This window comes from Kogia breviceps, chromosome 9 (genome assembly GCF_026419965.1).
Source record: "Kogia breviceps isolate mKogBre1 chromosome 9, mKogBre1 haplotype 1, whole genome shotgun sequence".
NCBI lineage: Eukaryota > Metazoa > Chordata > Mammalia > Artiodactyla > Physeteridae > Kogia > Kogia breviceps.
Genome location: NC_081318.1, coordinates 16,011,678 through 16,032,390, shown reverse-complemented (window position 1 = coordinate 16,032,390; position 20,713 = coordinate 16,011,678). Strand labels below are relative to the sequence as shown.

The following is a 20,713-nucleotide window of genomic DNA, read 5'->3' as shown; positions in this document are numbered from 1 at the left end:
GGAGGAATATGCCATGTTCCTGGATTGGAAGAATCAAAATTGTGAAAATGACTATACTACCCAAGGCAATCTACAGATTCAATACATTCCCTATCAAACTACCAATGGCATTCTTCACAAAATTAGAACAAAAAATTTCACAATTTGTATGGAAATACAAAAGACCCCGAATAGCCAAAGTAATCTTGAGAAAGAAAAATGGAGTTGGAGGAATCAGGCTCCCAGACCTCAAACTATACCAGAAAGCTACAGTAATCAAGACAGTATGGTACTGGCACAAAAACAGAAATATAGATCAATGGTACAGGATAGAATGCCCAGAGATAAACTCATGCACATATGGTGACCTAATTTATGACAAAGCAGGCAAGAACATACAATGGAGAAAAGGCAGCTTCAATAAGTGCTGCTGGGAAAACTGGACAGCTACATATAAAAGAATGAAATTATAACACTACCTAACACCATACACAAAAATAAACTCCAAATGGATTAAAGGCCTAAATGTAAGACCAGACACTATAAAACTCTTAGGGGAAAACAGAGGAAAAACACTTTTTTTTTTTTTTTTTTGTGGTACGTGGGCCTCTCACTGTTGTGGCCTCTCCCGTTGTGGAGCACAGGCTCCGGACGCACAGGCTCAGTGGCCATGGCTCACAGGCCCAGCCGCTCCGCAGCATGTGGGATTTTCCCAGACCAGGGCACGAACCCATGTCCCCTGCATCAGCAGGCAGATTCTCAACCACTGCGCCACCAAGGAAGCCCGGAAAAACACTTTTTGACATAAACCACAGCAAGATCTTTTTTTGACCCACCTCCTGGAATAACAGAAATAAAAACAAAAATAAACAAATAGGACTTAATTAAATTTAAAAGCTTTTGCACAGCAAAGGAAACCATAAACAAGATAAAGACAACCCTCAGAATGGGAGAAAACATTTGCAAATGAAACAACAGACAAAGGATCAATCTCCAAAATATACAAACATCTCATGGAGCTCAATATCAAAAAAACAAACAATCCACTTAAAAAATGGGCAGAAGACCTAAATAGACATTTCACCAAGGAAGACATACAGATGGCCAAGAGGCACATGAAAAGATGCTCAGCATCACTAATTATTAGAGAACTGCAAATCGAAACTACAATGAGGTATCACCTCACATTGGTCAGAATGACCATTATCAAAAAATCTAGGGCTTCCCTGGTGGCACAGTGGTTGAGAATCCGCCTGCCGATGCAGGAGACACGGGTTCGTGCCCTGGTCCGGGAAGATCCCACATGCCGCGGAGCAACTAAGCCCGTGAGCCATGGCCGCTGGGCCTGCGCGTCCGGAGCCTGTGCTCCGCAACGGGAGAGGCCACAACAGTGAGAGGCCCGCATACAGCAAAAAAAAAAAAAAAATCTAGAAACAATAAATGCTGTAAAGGGTGTGGAGAAAAGGGAACCCTCTTGCACTATTGGTGGGAACGTAAATTGATACAACCACTATGGAAAAAAGTATGGAGGTTCCTTAAAAAACTAAAAATAGAACTACCATACGACCCAGTAACCCCACTACTGGGCATATACACTGAGAAAACCATAATTCAAAAAGAGTCGTGTACCCCAATGTTCATTGCAGCACTATTTACAATAGCCAGGACATGGAACCAACCTAAATGTCCACTGACAGATGAATGGATAAAGAAGATGTGGCACATATATACAATGGAATATTACTCGTCATAAAAGGAAACAAAATTGAGTTATTTGTAGTGAGGTGGATGGACCTGGAGTCTGTCATACAGAGTGAAGTAAGTCAGAAGGAGAAAAACAAATACCGTATGCTAATATATATGGAATCTAAAAAAAAGAAGGTACTGATTAACCTAGTTGCAGGGCAGGAATAAAGATGTAGACATAGAGTATGGACCTGAGGACATGGGGTGGACAGGGGGAAGCTGGGGCGAAGCGAGAGTAGCATTGACATATATACACTACCGAATGTAAAACAGTTAGCGAGTGGGAAGCAGCATCATAGCACAGGGAGATCAGCTCGGTGCTTTATGACCACCTAGAGGTGTGGGATAGGGAGGGTGGGAGGGAGGCTCAAGAGGGAGGGGATACGGGGACATATGTATGCATATGGCTGATTTGCCTTGGTGTACAACTGAAACTAACACAGTATTGTGAAGCAATTATGCTTCAATAAAGATCTATTTTTAAAAAGTAATTGGTTGAGAAATCCATTATATAGTTCACATTGCATGCTCTGGATTTTATGTCTGAAATAAAATGCCATGGGTCATACTAATTAATTTCATTTTCTACAGTTGAAGTTAGGACTACTTGAAGTCATTATGCAAATTTATGCCAAATAGTGCATAAATTAACACCATTCGTCTTCAAAAAATCTAAAATCTTCTAGCAACGAATCCACAAGTGTACTCTTTTATCTATAAGAAACTTCTGAAGGATATATGCACTAAAAATATATATATATAAATCATGGTTTCTAAAATATATATCTCACCACAAATGATAAGCAGAGTCAGGAAATAGACCAGGCTTAGATATCCTATATATGGAAATGAATTGCCCAAAACATTGAAAACCAAAGTTCTTAAAGGCTATTAAAGAGAAAATGACTAGAGTTTTAAGAAAACCTGAAAAATGTTTTCCAAAGAGTCAGACGTATGATGCAAAAGACAACCAAATAGTTTCCTCAAGACAATCAGTTACTTGATTGAAGAAAGACTAAAGATCCTGTGGACCAACTCCGAGATGAACACCCCTCCCCCCTCCCCCTCCCCAAGATTTCTGAAGCAATTTTATTCTGGTACAACCATAGGAGTAAGAGTGAGCTGTGTTGAGGCCAGCGAATTCCAGTGCATGGGAGTCTCAGGTTAACAAAAATGCAAACTTCGTGAGTTCCCAGATGCAAAACTATTTCCTGCTGGCTGAGTGAGGAGCCCTTATCCTGGCATAGCTGTCCTGAGCCTGATGGTTCAGAGAAGCGGCGATGAGAGGAAGAGGGGCGTGACTGAAGCCACTGTCTTCTATGAGTGAATCCTACCCTCTGCCTCTAGAAAAGCCAGCTATGCCCGAACAGACATTTTGCACATGTATATCCTGGTAGCATAATCTAAGCCATGTTGTATTTAAAGATATACAATCTTGAGTTGTGTTACAAGGGTTTAGGCCTGGGTGGAACAAATCTGGGTGAAGAGGAAAATGATAATAATGATTTTGTGATAACGAGTTTTACTGTGTCTGTTAACCTTTGCCACAATCCTGAGAGGTGGATATGATTATTCCTATTTCTAAAATGAAGGAACGCAGTCTCAGGAAGATTACGTAATATGCCCTGAAATGTCACAGCTACGAAATGGAACACCCAGATTTCATCCCAGGCTTCTCTTACTCGAGACCCCGTCTCCTGTGCTATTCCTCCTTCTCGTCAAACTTGGGCCACACAGAGGGTGGAGTCTCTCCTTTCAACACCGAGCTCAGAGAGATGAAGCCAGAAACTGCTGACGGGCTGACCAAGGAGTGAGGGTGGAATTACAAGTCCCGTATCCAGAGCTACACAAGAGCTGGGGAAAGGCTGTGATCCTCGGGAAGCAAAGCCAAGGAAAGCAATTTCAGGCCGGGACAAAGGAGCATGGCCCTGGGACTAAGAAACCATGAGTCAAGCCACATACGTTTTCATAAACACACTTGGCAGGGGTGGGGTCACTTTTAAAGACCCACCATTCCCTTCCCTTCCCTCTCCAGTAGGCCAGCTTCCAAGGGCCTTACAGACTGCGGATCAAGCTTATCCAAACAGTTGGCAAGCTCTAACCCTGTCTGTAATTTGAGTCACAGAATTAAGCTGACTACTTCTTACTTCATAAAGAACTACAGGCAACTATAAGATGGTGAGCAGGACACTCATCATTATGGGGGTAGTAGAGATAGCAAGAGTACATCTGACTTTAATCAGAATTGTTATAGACAATCGCACGACTTGTTCTGCTATTAAAATCACTGCTTTAGACTTTCCCATATTGAGCTGAAGAGCTGATTGACAGTTAACATAAACTAAATGTAAAACCCACATTCTCACTTGAGGTGGAAAAAGTTCATTGTGTCAGATGCGCCAGATACTCAAAATATTTCCCTCAGATTTTTGATACAGTGTTTACTAAACGTTAGTTTCAGGTTGTCAACATTCGATATCATTAATCTGGTAGTTTTTCGCTAGTATAGGTAACTGCCTTCCATTCATTTTAACGTTTATTCTTGGTAGATAACTCCATTCAGGAACATCCCAATGGCCGATGTTTTTGATCATTTTGATTACTCAATGAGCGTACATTGCCCTTGATTCTTCTGCAATATAGTATGTGAGGTCTCCATGCAAAGATAGATAATCATGGTACCTACCCGTCCGGGTTATTGCGAAGATTAAAGAAGTCAGTGCCTGTAGAACACAGTATCTGCAAATCCACCGTATATTCACTCCTATTAGCCTTAGCAAATTCAAGGATTTTCCCTAATTCTATATCAACATGTACCGGCCATTCATAAAGCCTCAAGCCACTTTCAGCAGACCAAATGTGGTGACTTTTATAGCAGATAATGTGTTCTACCAAAGCTTCTAAAGGCCAGAGCCTAAACCAAAGCATGTAAATAAAAGAACCAACCAAACCTGCAAGGAATCACAGCTGGCTGCTTTATGACACAAGCAAAGACCCTCAGAGTCAAAGCAAGAAAGAGCCACCTTTGCTATGAAATCCACATGAAACTGTTAATGGGATTTATAAAAAGGGAGAAAACTCACAGCAGCTAATTCATTCCCTGCACGATACTGTGATGCATTCAACAAGGTATCACTGTGGAAAGAAAGGGCTGAAAGCTCAGCATTGAAAAAGAAAGAAAGGATTTAATTATCTGACACATGAGCAATTATAGTGCAATTCCTGTTGAAACAGAATTGCAGCTAAATGGGGCTATTTACCTATTCAAAGCACAAACAAAACTATCTTCAATAGGATCATTAAAAGAAGGTGTGAGACCTTAGGGAAAAATTCCTCAGAAACTGCAAGGATTTACAAAGGTTGGATATTAAGCTCTAAATATATACATAAAAATTTTAGAATTGCAAAGTCTCTGTTAAGGCTAAATAAAAAGGTTGTCACTTTCTGAGAAGAACAATAAATGTAACAACAGGGTTAAAAATTCATAAAATAGAAATGCATTTTGAACAGTAGGGGAAGCCATCAAAAACACAGATAATCTTAGAGTGAATGTATTTTATGTTAACACTCTTCAGAGATACATTTTTTAAAACCTGACATTCCCTTAAGCATTAATTTTAGGTTTACTGACATAATCAAGACAGTTTGTCAAATATTCGCTACCTTTCTATCAATTTATATGCAGTCTTGAGAAACAAACAGTCTGAAAAAGAAACTGTTCCCTAGAAAATAACACAGGAGAAAAGCCAGGTAAGCTTGGGTTTGGCAATGACATTTTAGGTACAACATCAAAAGCATGATCCATGAAATAAAAAGTTGATGAGCTGGACTCAATTAAAATGAAAACTTCTGCTCTGTGAAAGACACTGTTAAGAAAATGAAAAGAAAAAACAGACTGGGAAAAAAGTCTTGGCAAAACACATATCTGGTAAAATACCAGTATTTGAAATATGCAAAGAACTACTAAAACTCAACAATAAGAGAGTCAATTAAAAAGTGGGCAGATGATCTGAACTGACATCTTACCTGAGAAGATGTATAGATGGCAAATAACTGTATGAAAAATGTGCTCAATGTCATATGTCATTAGGGAGTTACAAATTAAAACAACAGTGTGATCCTATTACATGTCTAGCAGGATAGCTAAAATTGAAAACAACAGACAATGCCAAATGCTGGTGAGAACATGGAGCAACAGGAACTCTCATTCATTGCTGGTGGGAACGCAAAATGGTGCAGCGCCTTTGGAAGAGAGCTTAGCAGCTTCTTACAAAACTATACAAACCCTTACCATGTGATCCAGCAATTGCACTACTTGGTATCTACCAAAATGAGTTGAAAGTTATGTCCCCACAAAAATTTGTCCATGAATGTTCATAGCATCTTTAATTATAATTGCCGAAACTTCAAAGCAACCAAGATGTCCTTTAATAGGTGAAAGGATAAACAAACTGGTTATCGCACAGTTGAATATTATTCAGCAACAAAGAGAAATGAGTTTTCAATCCACGAAATGGAGGAAACTTAAATGTATATTGTGAAGAAATAAGCCAGTTTCAAAAGGCCACATGTTGCATGATTCCAACTATATGGAATTCTGGAAAAGGCAAAACTGTGGAGATAGTAAACAGGTCAGGGGTTTGGGGGGAGGGACTGATGAACGGGTGAAGCACAGGGGGTACTTAGGGAAGTGAAGCTATTCTGTATGATACTGTCATGGTGGATACATGTAATACCTCTGTGAAAACCAGTAAAACTGTAGAACACAAGAATGAATCCTAATGTAAAGTATGGATTTTACTTAATAAGAATATATTAATGTTGGTGCATCAGTTGTAACAATGTATTGCACTAATGCAAGATGTCAACAATAGGAGAAACTATGTGTGCTAGAGGCTGGGGGGATAACGGGGATATATGGAACTCTGTACTTTCACTTAATTTTTCTGTAAATCTAAAACTTCTCTAAAAAATAATGTCAATTAGGGCTTCCCTGGTGGTGCAGTGGTTGAGAATCCGCCTGCCAATGCAGGGGACACGGGTTCGTGCCCCGGTCCGGGAAGATCCCACATGTCGCAGAGTGGCTGGGCCCGTGAGCCATGGCCGCTGAGCCTGCGCGTCCGGAGCCTGTGCTCCGCAACAGGAGAGGCCACAACAGTGAGAGGCCCGCGTACAGCAATAATAATAATAATAATAATAATGTCAATTAAAAAAAAAAAAAGCAGGAGAAAACGGGGAAAAAAGAAACTGTTCCAAGTTTCCCTTAGACAGATACTTTGCTGATACCAGAGAATTCTGACACACAGAAAAATAAACTTTCTTTCTTAGCCACAGTGTAACCACTATTCAGAAAGTCAACAGGATGATGGAATAAGGGGCTGGAGGGAAACATCAAGGAGGTCGTGGACCAGAGGAAGGAAGGAAAGCCCTAAGGGAGGATGGCAGGGGACAAGTGGAGTCTTTCCATTTTACCTCGTTAGTTCCAAATGTGTCAGGATTATCAGGGCACTAAAATTCTAACTTGATGGATGACAATAATTAAACAGAATGAGTTGGCAATATTTCAATCCAATTTTCCCCCTGTGTACCATAGGTTTATCGTAGGACAACCTGTCATTATTACCTGCCCACTGTTCACCTGGAACCAAGAGGAAAAATTAATGGGCATATTAGCATTCAAAAGGAAACATAACACCCTAAGAACTTTCTATCTCACCATGCCATGCCTGGGTCTGTCAAAGTTTTCACCACCCCCGGTGCCTGTGATTAAAAATGATCCTAGAGTTTGAACTTCATGACTTGAGCTGAACCGAGTCCTCTCCATGGTTAATTTAAAATGTCACCCATAAGATAAAAGTAACTATGTAGTTTTCATTGCATTTGATTCGAGGATAATATTTTGAAGATGTGCTTTCCAGAAACTAGCAGGTTCTCTACAAATATGGGTTTCAAACTACAGGTCAAATTCTACTATTTATTCTGATGGTATACTACCTAAGAAGGCAACCCAAGGGACATGCAAGTCACGTATCTTTTTAATCCTCTTACATACTTAATAATAATCTTGAATAACAACTTGTGGTATGCATTTTCATTTAATTTGGCAAATGTGCATTGTATATACAAGGGATTGTGCCAAAATACTTTTCAGGTCAGCAAGTCATTCACTTAATTACACAGCAAACAAATTTTAAGGATTTTCTCATGCCAGGGACAACTCCAGGGCCAGGAGTTGGGCATATAATACTAAGAAAGACACAGTACCTGCCATCAAGGTGTCACGGGAGCCTGAAAAGGGGAGTGACATAAAAACATCCTACTGATTATACACATTGTACTAGGAAGGCTGAGAGTCACAAACCAAGTGGGTTTAGGACTCAGGAGAGCTACACATTCCCCAGAGCAGGATCCACTTTCATAAGGAGTTATTTCCCAAGTGAAGAAAACAATGACATTTGACAAGAGACACAAGAGATTTTCTAGACAAAGGGAATTCTCTACGTCTTAGATCATCTTTAGACTCTAAGAAACCAAGGCATGAAAAGAAGCAAATGTTCGGGATTGAGAAAGATAGGTAGGTGAAGAGTAAAAGGGGGTGAGGCCAAGGCCAGAGGCTTGTGTTTGTTTGTTTTTTATGCTAAGGAGTTGGGGCTTTATTCTCAAAAAGATTGGCAGATGCTAAAAGGTTTGCAGCAGAAAATGGTTTCAAGATTTACATTGACTAGCGGGGTTTAATGTTGCCCCTAACTCGACTAAACTTTAGACAGGTTTCTCCCTGACTATAGGTCCCTGACCTCCCTTTTCGTAGAGTACTTATTTTAGAAGACTCCCAGTTATAAATTCTTTCTCTGCCCCTTTGAGAGGTAAATCTTCTCCCAGCCTTCTGCCAGTTCTACAACCCTGGACATCTTTTCCAAAGCCCCAGAACCCATCCCTTTGACATGTAATCGTTCATGGAAGATAGTGCTCCTGTTCCTAGTCTCTACAGGTAGCTAGTAAGTGACAATCTGCAAACACAGATAGCCTAATCAAATGGCTAAAGTCCTCTAGCACTTTTCCATTTGCTCACCCCTGCGATTAAAAAGTCTCCCGCCTTTTGTTACAGCAGAGTTCACTTTCTCTTCCCCATTGCCGCTGTCTTGACCCCTATTGCAACAGTCTTGAATAAAGTCTTCCTTGCCTGTTTAACTTGTCCATGAGATTTTTCTTTGACAACATGTTAGAAAAGTCATTGGCAGAGATGTGGAAGGCAAATCAGTGGGAAGACAGGGTGAGTGGCAGGGAGGTGAGTTGGGAAGCTATAGAAGTAAATGAGATGAGCAATGCTGGAGTCTGGAATAGAGGAAGACAGTAAAGATAAGGGAGAGACACATGCAGGAGATGTTACGAATCAGCTCCATAATGAATTGGATGCTGAGAGGGAAGAGCAACCAGGGTGATTCTCAGCTGTTCAGAGTGGCCACGGCAGTTACAACCTTCTCACACACTTGCCTGACACCACAGTAGACGGTGGCCTGCTGAGCTGGAGAGAGGGAAGGAAAACCAAGAAGGCAGGAGAGAGGGAGGGTGGGAAGGGATAGGTGATGGAAATGATATAAAAGTAAGTGACCCTTGGAAAGATGGTTGATAAGAAGCACTTACAAATGCCTCAAAGGCAATTGATAACACCTAAAATATCTGAAAGGGATTTCAGAGTTAGAATATTGTTACAGGCAGAATTGGGGAGAGAATATTCTCAAGCCTGGAGAATAAAGAGCAGGTGGAGGAAGGGGGAGGGAAGGGGAGACTGTAACTCCCTAGACATCCACCCAAGGCCCAGACCACATCATCTCAGGAACTAAGAGTAATCGATCCTTTTCTTCTTATCTTTCCAATCATCAGCATATAGCACATGATGAATGGAAAAGCATAAATGAGAAAGAGAAATCCAGAAAAAAAACGTTGAAACCATGTTCTGAACAAAGATGAAAGCAGTCAGAGGGAGAGCGCAACCCGATCACAGCTAATATGCTTAACATTGCATGAGTTTTCTTTTTTCCTACTTTGGATACATTTGGTTCATGCACTACCAGTAATAATAGAAGAAAGTAAAGGCAAAAGGTCCAATACTATCTTCTAGTAAATAACAGAAACCAAAGGTCCAGGTCAAACAGTTCTAGAAAATGTCATCATCTTGCAACTTAATCTGAAGGTTTACTAACAATGATGTAAAGTTCTATTTTTGATGAAGGGAACTCCATTTCAATAAGGATTCCTAATGTCACATACAATGGAATTCTAGAACAACAAAATGATTTATAAAATTCCTTGGAGTGCACTCCCAGTGTTAAATGTGATAGAAGCAATTAACTGTAAGGTTCTAGAAGGCACCTGACAATGGGCATTAGAAAACAATATAATTTTTGTCCAGGTACATTCATCAGGAAGGTAATACTAGCAAAATTCCGAGATACAGGGAAGAACCACCACTGATAATTTACTGCCAGTGCTCTAGTATTTGGGAGGAAGATAACAAGCACTTACCAGTGACGTGGACATCTTGGCTACATGGGTTGGCCAGCCAAATAAATACATGTGAAAGTCAAGGTGAAATATTGTGTCCAAAAGCAAAAAGATTCATAACCAGACCCAAAAGTATTTAAATACTATACTCAAAATGATGTTCAGAGACACTGGTTCAAGTCTCTTTCACAATTTTAACATCTTACTGTCAACTGCACGTGACGGTAATGGACAAGGTCACCGACAGATATTGGAGAAACAGTCATGCAGCTCTGAATTTGAGCTGATTGGATACATGTGAAGAATAATAACAGAAGATGTCCTAAAATCTGTTATAGGGGCCCAGGTCTCTTCGTGAAAGCAAAAAGAGTAAACAAATTACATATAGACAACTGCCGTGTAGAGATGCGAACAAGGGGAGTCTAAAGAAAACACACTTCTAGCATCTGATAACCAAGGGAATGCTTTAATTCTGCTTATCAGTGACTCCAGAAGAGGGGCAGTGGATCAGTGATTCGGGAAGCCCAGTAAGTATTAAGAAAGAGTGCTTTCCACCAGTACGAACTATGAAAGGCCTGAAGGTTTTATTCACATAACTAGCAAATAAAATTGTGGTTCTAAATCATTCTGCAAAGAGGTTATTTTCAGACCAGCACCTATCTCTGTCCTTCATTCTGTTCAGTTCAGTATCTTTACCAATAAGTTGGATCAACATATAGAATAAGTATCCATCTTGTTGAGGATCAAACTCTGGTGTCACCTCTGACTATGTCTGGCTAGAAATAGCCTGAAATTTATATTTCCTTGCATTTAGATTTCCAATTTTAATTACTCAAATTCCAAAAGGAGAATATTTGGCTTGATAGTAGTTCAGGGCAAACAGAACCTTTAAGGAAAGGTCAGCATTAACATTTTAGGTTTCCACTTTCCTTAGCTCATTCTGAGGCATCTAAAGAAAGGAATTAGCTTATATTCCAATTCCCTGAATTTGGAATAGCAGGGAGGTCAGGCCAAAAGATGCAAAGAGAGAAACCTGGAGGTTAGTGATACATGAGCCAAATTCCTAGTACCTAGAACAGTGCTTGGTACATAATAAGTATTCAATAAATAGTTGTTACATGAAGAAGGGAATGGGGGGCTTCCCTGGTGGCGCCGTGGTTGAGAGTCCGCCTGCCGATGCAGGGGACACGGGTTCGTGCCCCGGTCCGGGAACATCCCACGTGCCGCGGAGCAGCTGGGCCCGTGAGCCATGGCCGCTGAGCCTGCGCGTCCGGAGCCTGTGCTCCGCAACGGGAGAGGCCACAGCGGTGAGAGGCCCGCGTACCGCAAAAAAAAAAAAAAAAAAAAAAAAGAAGGGAATAAATGGACTCAGAGATTTGGGTGTGTGTGTGGTTACATCCTGGCCTTTTAGTTCAAAAATCAGGTGCCGAGTTACGCAGACAAGATGGTGCTTTCAGAACAGATGTGCCCCCCGCAGATACACGATGGGATGGAGGCCCTCATCCCCTCAGCCACTGAAAGTGCTGGCTCTGCTAACAGCTCACAGCTGAGCCCCTCTCTAAGAAGGACGCAACCTCACTCACGGTTCGCTTCCTCCCAGGGGACAGCCTGAACGATCTCCAATAACCCTTGCCTCAGCTGGGACAATTCTAAATGGCGATCCCAGATCCAAATGTCCCTGTGGGAGTGCTCTGCTGTGGTCGCATCACAGCTCAGCGTGTCGCTCGGCCTACGCCTCGCTCTCCACACAGCCCGTTCCCTCTTGGAGAATCTCCAGTAAACCTCCTAACACATAAAGCTCAAAAGTCTCAGAGTGTGTTTCCCAGGGAACACAAACAAGAACAAGAACTCTGACCCCAAATGCTTTTTTAAAACACATTTCTGCAGCATGGACATAAATACACTACCAAATGCGAAATAGCTAGCTAGTGAGAAGCAGCCGCATAGCACAGGGAGATCAGCTCGGTGCTTTGTGTCCACCTAGAGGGGTGGGATAGGGAGGGTGGGAGGGAGACGCAAGAGGGAGAGGATATGGGGATATATGTGTACGCATAGCTGATTCACTCTGTTATACAGCAGAAACTAACACACCCTTGTAAAGCAAGTATACTCCAATAAAGATGTTTAAAAACCCACATTTCTGTAAGTGCACAGCTATGTCTTTACAAAGCAGGAGGGTTGTGGTTAGAAAGTGTACTGGATTAGGAGAGAGGAGATGTAAATTCTTACTAAAACCCTGCCGCAGCTGTGAGCCTGTGTGAAGCCACCGTTGTTAAGTGTCCCTCTGCTGATGTCTGCAGCCCGTGTGTGCGAGAGCCCTCTGTAAACTATGAGGCACTAGGCAGACACTAAGTGTTATTATTTATTATTAAGTATGATGTCGTGACTCTGCAGTGGCTAATGCCACACCAAACACACATTAACATAAAGAAAGAAAAAGTATCAAATCTATACAAAGTTCTTAGAAGAAAGTCTTCAAAAAGAAATGTAACAACCATTTGAGTTCATATCTCAGAAGTGGCAAACTGGGAAGGTAACAACAAAATGGACTAGGTTGGTATATAAGCAGTGAGAATTAGTCATTGTGTGTGTGTGTGTGTGTGTGTGTGTGTGTGTGTGTGTGTGTTGTACACAGGATAAACCAACAAAAAGGAAAAATGTTCCTTTGGGCAAGACTTAAGAATATACCTACAAATGATGGTTCTCATTACCAAAGGCTAAGGTAACAACAAAACGGACTAGGTTGGTATATAAGCAGTGAGAATTAGTCAGTGTGTGTGTGTGTGTGTGTGTGTGTGTGTGTGTGTGTGTGTGTGTGTGTGTGTGTGTGTGTGTGTGTGTGTGTGTGTGTGTGTGTGTGTGTGTGTGTGTGTGTGTGTGTGTGTGTGTGTGTGTGTTGTACACAGGATAAACCAACAAAAAGGAAAAATGTTCCTTTGGGCAAGACTTAAGAATATACCTGCAAATGATGGTTCTCATTACCAAAGGCTAAGTTTTAACAAGGAAAGAAGGATAGAATAACAGTATGAACACTTTAGGCTATTTCCTTATCTGAGACCTCACATCATTAGCATCTAATAAAGCACAGCTCTGGAGTCACTTCTTATTTTCTTGTACACAAAGCAAGGCTTTGGATCATAAACAGAATTAGATAATGAAGGGGATTATATTAAAAATAAGATCATTGTCCTTCAGCCTAATATTCCCCTGGTATTTGAGTCTTGGAAGCTAGCAAGACAAGGAGGGCACTCATGTATAAGCCAAGAAGACCCCCAGGAACTGACAGGTCAGGGTCTCCATGCTTACGAAAAAATCAAGGAGTTCAAGGTTCCAGATCTAACGTGCTGCTCAGCAATTCCTCCCAGGCCACTCACTGTCTCACTCTTCAAATGGCTATTTCAAACTTTCCCTTTTCTTTTTCCCTGAACACTGATACACTTCCCTTCCCTACTGTTAGCTAGCACGCTTGCTCCTTGTGTCACCGAGAAAATAAAAGTACTCAGAATAGAACTTCTGCTTCTCCCTGGTACCAAATCCCCCAACCTACCTGCCTCTGTACCCACTCCTCTGCCTTCCCTCCTTGTACTCTGGGGGACTGTCCCCACCCCTCCACTGTGCACTGGACCCCATCTCCACCTATCCAAAGGCATTGCTCCTGCAGCTGGCCCTCTCTCCTGAATCAAGTTCTCCCTCTCTAGTGGACCGGCCCATCGGCACACACACCAGCCCACGTAGCTGAACTAGCTTACAAATTACAAAAACAACAACAACAAACCTCCCTTGATTCCACATCCAGCCCCCATTCCATTTCTCTTCTTTCCAGTTAAACATCTCATAAGGGCAGTCTATGTGGAATTACTTCCTTTGGTCCCATTTGCGCATGAACCTACTTCCCTCTTCACCTTCTTCCCTCTACAACCTCTTGTGAGGTTACTAATAACCACCCTCTACCCAAATCCAATGAGCAGTTCTTAGCGTGCATCTCCCTCCACCTTCACAGAGCATTTGACCTAGCTGTCACTATTCTTTTTATAAAATATTCTTCTCTTGGCTTCTAACCAGCAAGCTCTCCTGTTTTTTGGTTTTTTTTCCTAGCTCACTCTGTGCTTCTTGGTCACCCTTGGGTCCTCTACATCTGCCCCAACTCTATGCACCAAGTTGCTGAGCCCAAAACCTCAGAGGCATCCTTGAATCGCCCTTTCCTCCTACACAGTGCAGCTAATCCATCATCAGATCCTACCAGCATGACCTCCAAAATACATCTAATATATTAAGACATTTGCTAGCTCACAGTAACAGTACAATATGCATTAACTACAATTATTTTTATTTATCAGCATTAATTTTTATTAAGGATAAATACAAGATACAGACAAAAGATAGGGGAGAACAGTAAAGGAAACTAAACACAAAACTCTGAGTAAATTTCAACTCAGGAAAATAGAAATAAACATCAACACTTGCAAAGCAATGGACAGTGCCCTTCAGAGGACAGGCTGACATCATTTAACTCCTCAGACAGATTTCAAGTGGACCGCCTACCTCCACCAAATGGAGGCCTAATCTCTACTGAAGGGCCCTGTTGTCAACTTGTTAAATGATGGGGAAAGATTCAATTTTAGATGAAGCAATTGATAGGGGGGGAAAAATCAGTGTTTTTAGCAAACTCATGAAGCAAAACGCACTTAACACCTTCTGATGCTTGCAATCATTACAATGAATGATGTTGGAGCTTTAAAAACTTTCCTAAGTAAACAAGTCAGGAGGAAAAATTTTAAGTCCTATGTAATTTCTACAGGGCTAAACGTTTATTACCTATAGTACGCCCTGAGGAAATATAGAGTTTAACCACTGCATTTAGCAGATAAGGCAACTGAAGCCTGAAGAGGGTAAATGCATTGCCCAAAGTCATTCAACTAATTAGTGGTTAGTTAGATTGGCTTTTGTCATGCTTGCTTATATATTCCATCCCTTCCTTTAGTTATTTAAATGTTTACTAAGAAAATAGATACATAGTGTTTCCTTAGTTCTATCATAATCCTCATCAAATGAGAAGAAGCTCATCTGATGAGCTTTTTCAGGGATTATTTATGCTTTTCTTTTTCCACCACTGTTTGCTCAGAGTAAGCACTCAATAAATGTGTATTGAATAAATGACACCGTAATGTTACATGTCCTGGTTTCATCTTTCAATGCCTAGCATCTAGGGTGATATCCAACATATAACTGATACAAATGTACAGTTTTTGGAAGCATGGATTCATCCATGAGTGAATGGCTCCACCATTTTGGCATGTTTATCAAAGGCAATTGAGTCATACATAAAAACTGAAAACAAACAAACAAACAAATCCAGTGATCCACATCCCCCCATGCTGAAGATGAGTGAAACATGGTGACTCACTTACAAAGAATAGCACAGGGAAAGTAAAAAGACAGGAACTTCACAGTGGAGAAATCGGGCAAATACAACCTTAACCAAGAGATCAGGTTACCATCACAAGCATGTCATGTGGGAATCAGGTAACCCCTGATATGATGGGATGGGAAGGGTACTTCACCTCTGCAGTATTCTTTCTAAGAACCTACAACTCCAGTCTAATTATGAGTAAAACAACAGATGAAGCCATAATAGGGGATATACAGGTCACTGGCCTGTATTCCTCAAGACAATCAAGGTCATGGGGGTGGGGGGTGGAGGAAAGACTGACAAACTGGCAGAGACCAGAGGAGACTGGGATTAGTTAACAGTAATGAAGCAATATCAGTTTCTGTGGCAAATGTACTATGGTAATATAAAATGTTTAACAATGAGAAAAACTGGGTAAGAGGTATGTAGGAACTCCTAGTAGTATCCTTGCAACTTTTTTGCAAATCTAAAATTATTCCAAAATAAAGTTTATTTTTAAATATTCCATGATGGATAGCAGATGATGCACTTAAGAAAATGTATAAGGACTTAAGAGAGGGAGTTTGCAGATATCTGACCAGATCACTAAATATGGGTTCCACAGGTGTAAATAACTTGCCATCGTAGCAGTCTTTTGTACTAGCTGACACAATAAAAGTAAATCAAATGATTACTCATATTTTCTTTCCGTAATCTTTCTGTAATATATACTAGTGTTTTCAATTTTATTTCTGAAACTGAGAAAGAGAGTTGGAGGGTGGCGGTGGTGTGTGCAGTTTGGTGAGAGGATATATATAAAAAAAGGGCAGCTGCTCTGAGCCTGGCTTGTGGACTTGGAGATTGAAGAGCAATGTCACAGCAGTGTCTTTTGGAATAGCAACTCCAACAATCATAGCTACCATTTTGGGAAAGCTTGCTAATGTTGCCAGACTGTGCAGTGGGGCTTTCATATACAACATTACATTTAACCCTCAGCACCCGAGAGGCTGCAATTATATTCTCGTTTGAGAGATGAGAGATTGGGTCATCAGTAAAATTACTTTGTCAAGGTTGCAAGTGAGATTCAAACACAAATGTTTCTGACACTTCTACTAAGTCATTAAACAGAAGACAAGGAAATTCCATTAGGACAACTGCCTAAATATCTAATTAACCACAATCATTAGTCTTAACAGATAATAATATACTGAGATATTATCCACTATACAGATATACTAAATTGTAAATGGCCAGATAACATCCATGGTACTGAGATACTGTATGTAAAAGTGTTGTTGAACACTGTATTTGATATACAACAAATGTTAGCAATGCCCCCCACCTTTACAGGCTACATCTGTTTTCAATTAGTTCCAAACTGGTTTTTACTTTTCTGCTTTAGGCCCTAGACTCATATGAATTATCATGGCCATTCAGAAGCGCAGAGTAAGCTGATGCAGAAGTAAAGTTTAGCCAGTTTACCAGAGATAGAGTTACATCTTGGCCAGAATCAAGTTATTCCAAATATAAACATATATGACATGTGTCAGTGGAACTCTTTTTGTACTTAGAAATATAAGAAATTTTAAAAAACTGATTACCCTTTGCCTAGACTATATGATTATATGCTTTATTAAGAACTCATTTATAGAAACTTAAAAGCTTTTGCACAGCAAAGGACACCATAAAGAAGACCAAAAGACAACCCTCAGAATGGGAGAAAATAGTTGCAAATGAAGCAACTGACGAACGATTAATCTCCAAAATTTATAAGCAACTCATGCAGCTCAATAACCAAAAAACAAACAACCTAATCCAAAAATGGGCAGAAGACCTAAATAGACATTTCTCCAAAGAAGACATACAGATTGCCAACAAACACATGAAAGAATGCTCAACATCATTAATCATTAGAGAAATGCAAATCAAAACTACAACGAGGTATCATCTCACACCAGTCAGAATGGCCATCATCAAAAAATCTAGAAACAATAAATGCTGGAGAGGGTGTGGAGAAAAGGGAACCCTCTTGCACTGCTGGTGGGAATGTAAATGGATACAGCCACTATGGAGAACAGTATGGAGGTTCCTTAAAAAACTACAAATAGAACTACCATACGACCCAGCAATCCCACTACTGGGCATATACACGGAGAAAACCATAATTCAAAAACAGTCATGTACCAAAATGTTCATTGCAGATCTATTTACAATAGCCAGGACATGGAAGCCACCTAAGTGTCCATCAACAGATGAATGGATAAAGAAGATGTGGCACATATATACAATGGAATATTACTCAGCCATAAAAAGAAATGAAACTGAGTTTTTTGTAGTGAGGTGGATGGACCTGGAGTCTGTCATACAGAGTGAAGTAAGTCAGAAGGAGAAAAACAAATACCATATGCTAACACATATATATAGAATCTAAGAAAAAAAAATGTCATGAAGAGACTAGGGGTAGGACGGGAATAAAACACAGACCTACTAGAGCATGGACTTGAGGATACGGGGAGGGGGAAGGGGAAGCTGTGACGAAGTGAGAGAGCGGCATGAACATATATACACTACCAAACGTAGGGTGGATAGCTAGTGGGAAGCAGCCGCATGGCAAAGGGAGATCATCTCGGTGGTTTGTGACCACCTAGAGGGGTGGGATGGGTAGTGTGGGAGGGAGGGAGACGCAAGACGGAAGAGATATGGGGACATATGTATATGTATAACTGATTCACTTTGTTGTAAAGCAGAAACTAACACACCATTGTAAAGCAATTATATTCCAATGAAGATGTTTTAAAAAAAAAAAAGGAAAGGAAGAGGCAGACCTTCTTCTAAATAGAAGGCAGACCTTTGAAATTCCAGAAGCATGTGAAAATTACAATATAAACTAATGAATTAGAAAAACTAAGTAAACTATGCCACTAAATGAACCATTTTGAAAGCATATTTTGACACAAGTACACTGGAAAATAAATTTACTAAACAATTTTTTTAAAAACTCATTTATATACTTCATTCTGATTATGGGAGTGAGTTTCTGCTATAATTATTATAGATTTACTTTAAGAATTTTTTTTTAATATGGCTACTTTCTCCTTATGTTCTATTTCAAGTTGAATAGACTTTCCTCTCTTGGACCACATAACTATTATCTTGAGGATTAATAATTCATAAATCCAGTGAAAAAACTTTAACTGTTTTAAGCAAGTCTGAAATGTACCAACAAGAGCAGGAGAGACTGGCAAAGACTAACCCTCTCTGTGTTATTATTTTAGAGGAAATGCCACCAGGTGAGTTGGGGCTAAATGGAAGGGAGACAGGAGGTATTTAAAATACTATAGCCATCTTTCTCTCTGCCAAAATAAGCATGGCGATGAAAAGGGCTGCCCTCCTGTAATTACCACGGAGTCCTGCCTTACAGACAGAAGCAGGGCTTTGTAGGACAACTAACATCTGAGCTTGTAATCTAATATGAATAATGATCCAGACACATGAGCAAGATTCTATTAAATGGTAAAGGAAAACAGCCACGTGCTGCCTGGCTGAGTCACTTGGTGTATCATCAAGAAAGGGAACTAATTTTTTGAACCCAGTGATGCAGGACTGCTCTAGTTTGGACTTGGATGTTGACAATAAATGAATGACCGAAGAGGATTCACCCCCTTTGTTCTTCCAGGATGCAAGTCAGAGCATATTCCTAGAGTCCCTTTTATCTAGATGTGTTCTCTCTATTTCATTTCATTAATGCTTCAGAAATAACCTATTTTGGCATGCACTGCACATTTGGATTTGCACTGGTTTTTGCCTTTATACTCAGTTTGAGCTGTCGGCCTTCCCATGAATCTGTAGTCACTTGCAAGTTGGAGCCAGGGAAGAAAGGGTGAGTGTGAATAAGTCCATAAACCCCCAAGGACAAACTTTCCTGAGCAACCACAGTTGAGAAGCATCATTGTCATATATTAAATGTAGAATGACTGAGTTGGCTGTTTTTACTCCTAATTCATATGTTGTTTTCCTCAAATCTTTAGAATGAGATAACGCTTTGATTCCCTCTTTGAGAGTTTCTTTGTTCTTCTGGGTCCCAAAAGACATGGCTGAATTTATTGGACTTATATTTATACCAAGTCACCTCCCCCAATTTGATATAAGAAGTTTCCTCACATAGATGTTTTATCACGTAAGAGATGATAAGCAGAGTACTTGCCAGGAAATGTCATCTTGTAAAAACTCAAATCACAATTACCTCTGGCAATAGTGGACAGATAATGCCCCAGAAAAGATAGAAGAGGTCATTGAAATCCACAGGTAAGCTTCAAATCTCATTTCAGCCAAAAATTTCAAAAGCTTCCCCACTCCTGACTCTCCTCAGAGCTGACTGTAAGCTGCAAAATATTACTGACTTGAGATCCAGTCTCTCTTTTAATTTTTCAAACTTGTAAGCTATTTGTTTAGAAGTTTGTAAGAAGAAGAACATAAAACACCATTCTGTATCATTAGTAGCCTCTAAAAGTCAGTTTAATTTACACTGTAGCTATATCTCCCATTGCAAACATATAGGTCCACCACCTTATGGGTTAAATTAGATTTTGTGCTAGTCTGGCCCACATAATCTCATTTACATTAGAAAATATAATCTGCCATTGGCAGAAGGGGGAAATGCAGAAGCTCAGGGAATTGTTTCTCCTCCACCTCAAAGCATTCCTACCAAAGGGAACAAGAGTGAAGGATGGAGCCAGAATGCTGGGGAGAAGCTGAAGGATATTGATGTTTACGGAAAAGGATGAAGAGGGTTGAGGAAGCTGAAGCAGTGAGAGAATGGAGAGAGAAACTCCATACAGGATGCCCTGGTAGGTTTAGTGCCTGAGTTACGGAGGAAGCAGACCCTTGCTCACTGTCACCTCCAGATCTGAAAGTCCCTGTCCCACCCTGAGACTATCCCTGGATGTCGGGACTTCCATCCAGTACACCCCACTACAGATCACAGGTTCAGGAATCAAAGCTCAGAAATGTGCGCCCTACTCCACTCCTGCCAGTTTTAACTATTTGCATCTTCTACACCTTCAGGCAGGTCCGCACTTGGGGCCAGTTTGGGTTTTA

General features: G+C 40.6%; 1 protein-coding gene and 1 long non-coding RNA gene across 17 annotated transcripts in view; one reads left to right on the top strand and one right to left on the bottom strand.

The window, feature by feature from the left end:
• The window catches only part of DGKI (diacylglycerol kinase iota), a 463,467-nt gene that overhangs the window by 102,497 nt on the left and 340,257 nt on the right, over window positions 1-20,713 (bottom strand). The window lies entirely within an intron of this gene.
• The window catches only part of LOC136794829 (uncharacterized), a 64,786-nt gene that overhangs the window by 24,150 nt on the left and 19,923 nt on the right, over window positions 1-20,713 (top strand). The gene's annotated exons all lie outside the window — the stretch shown is intronic.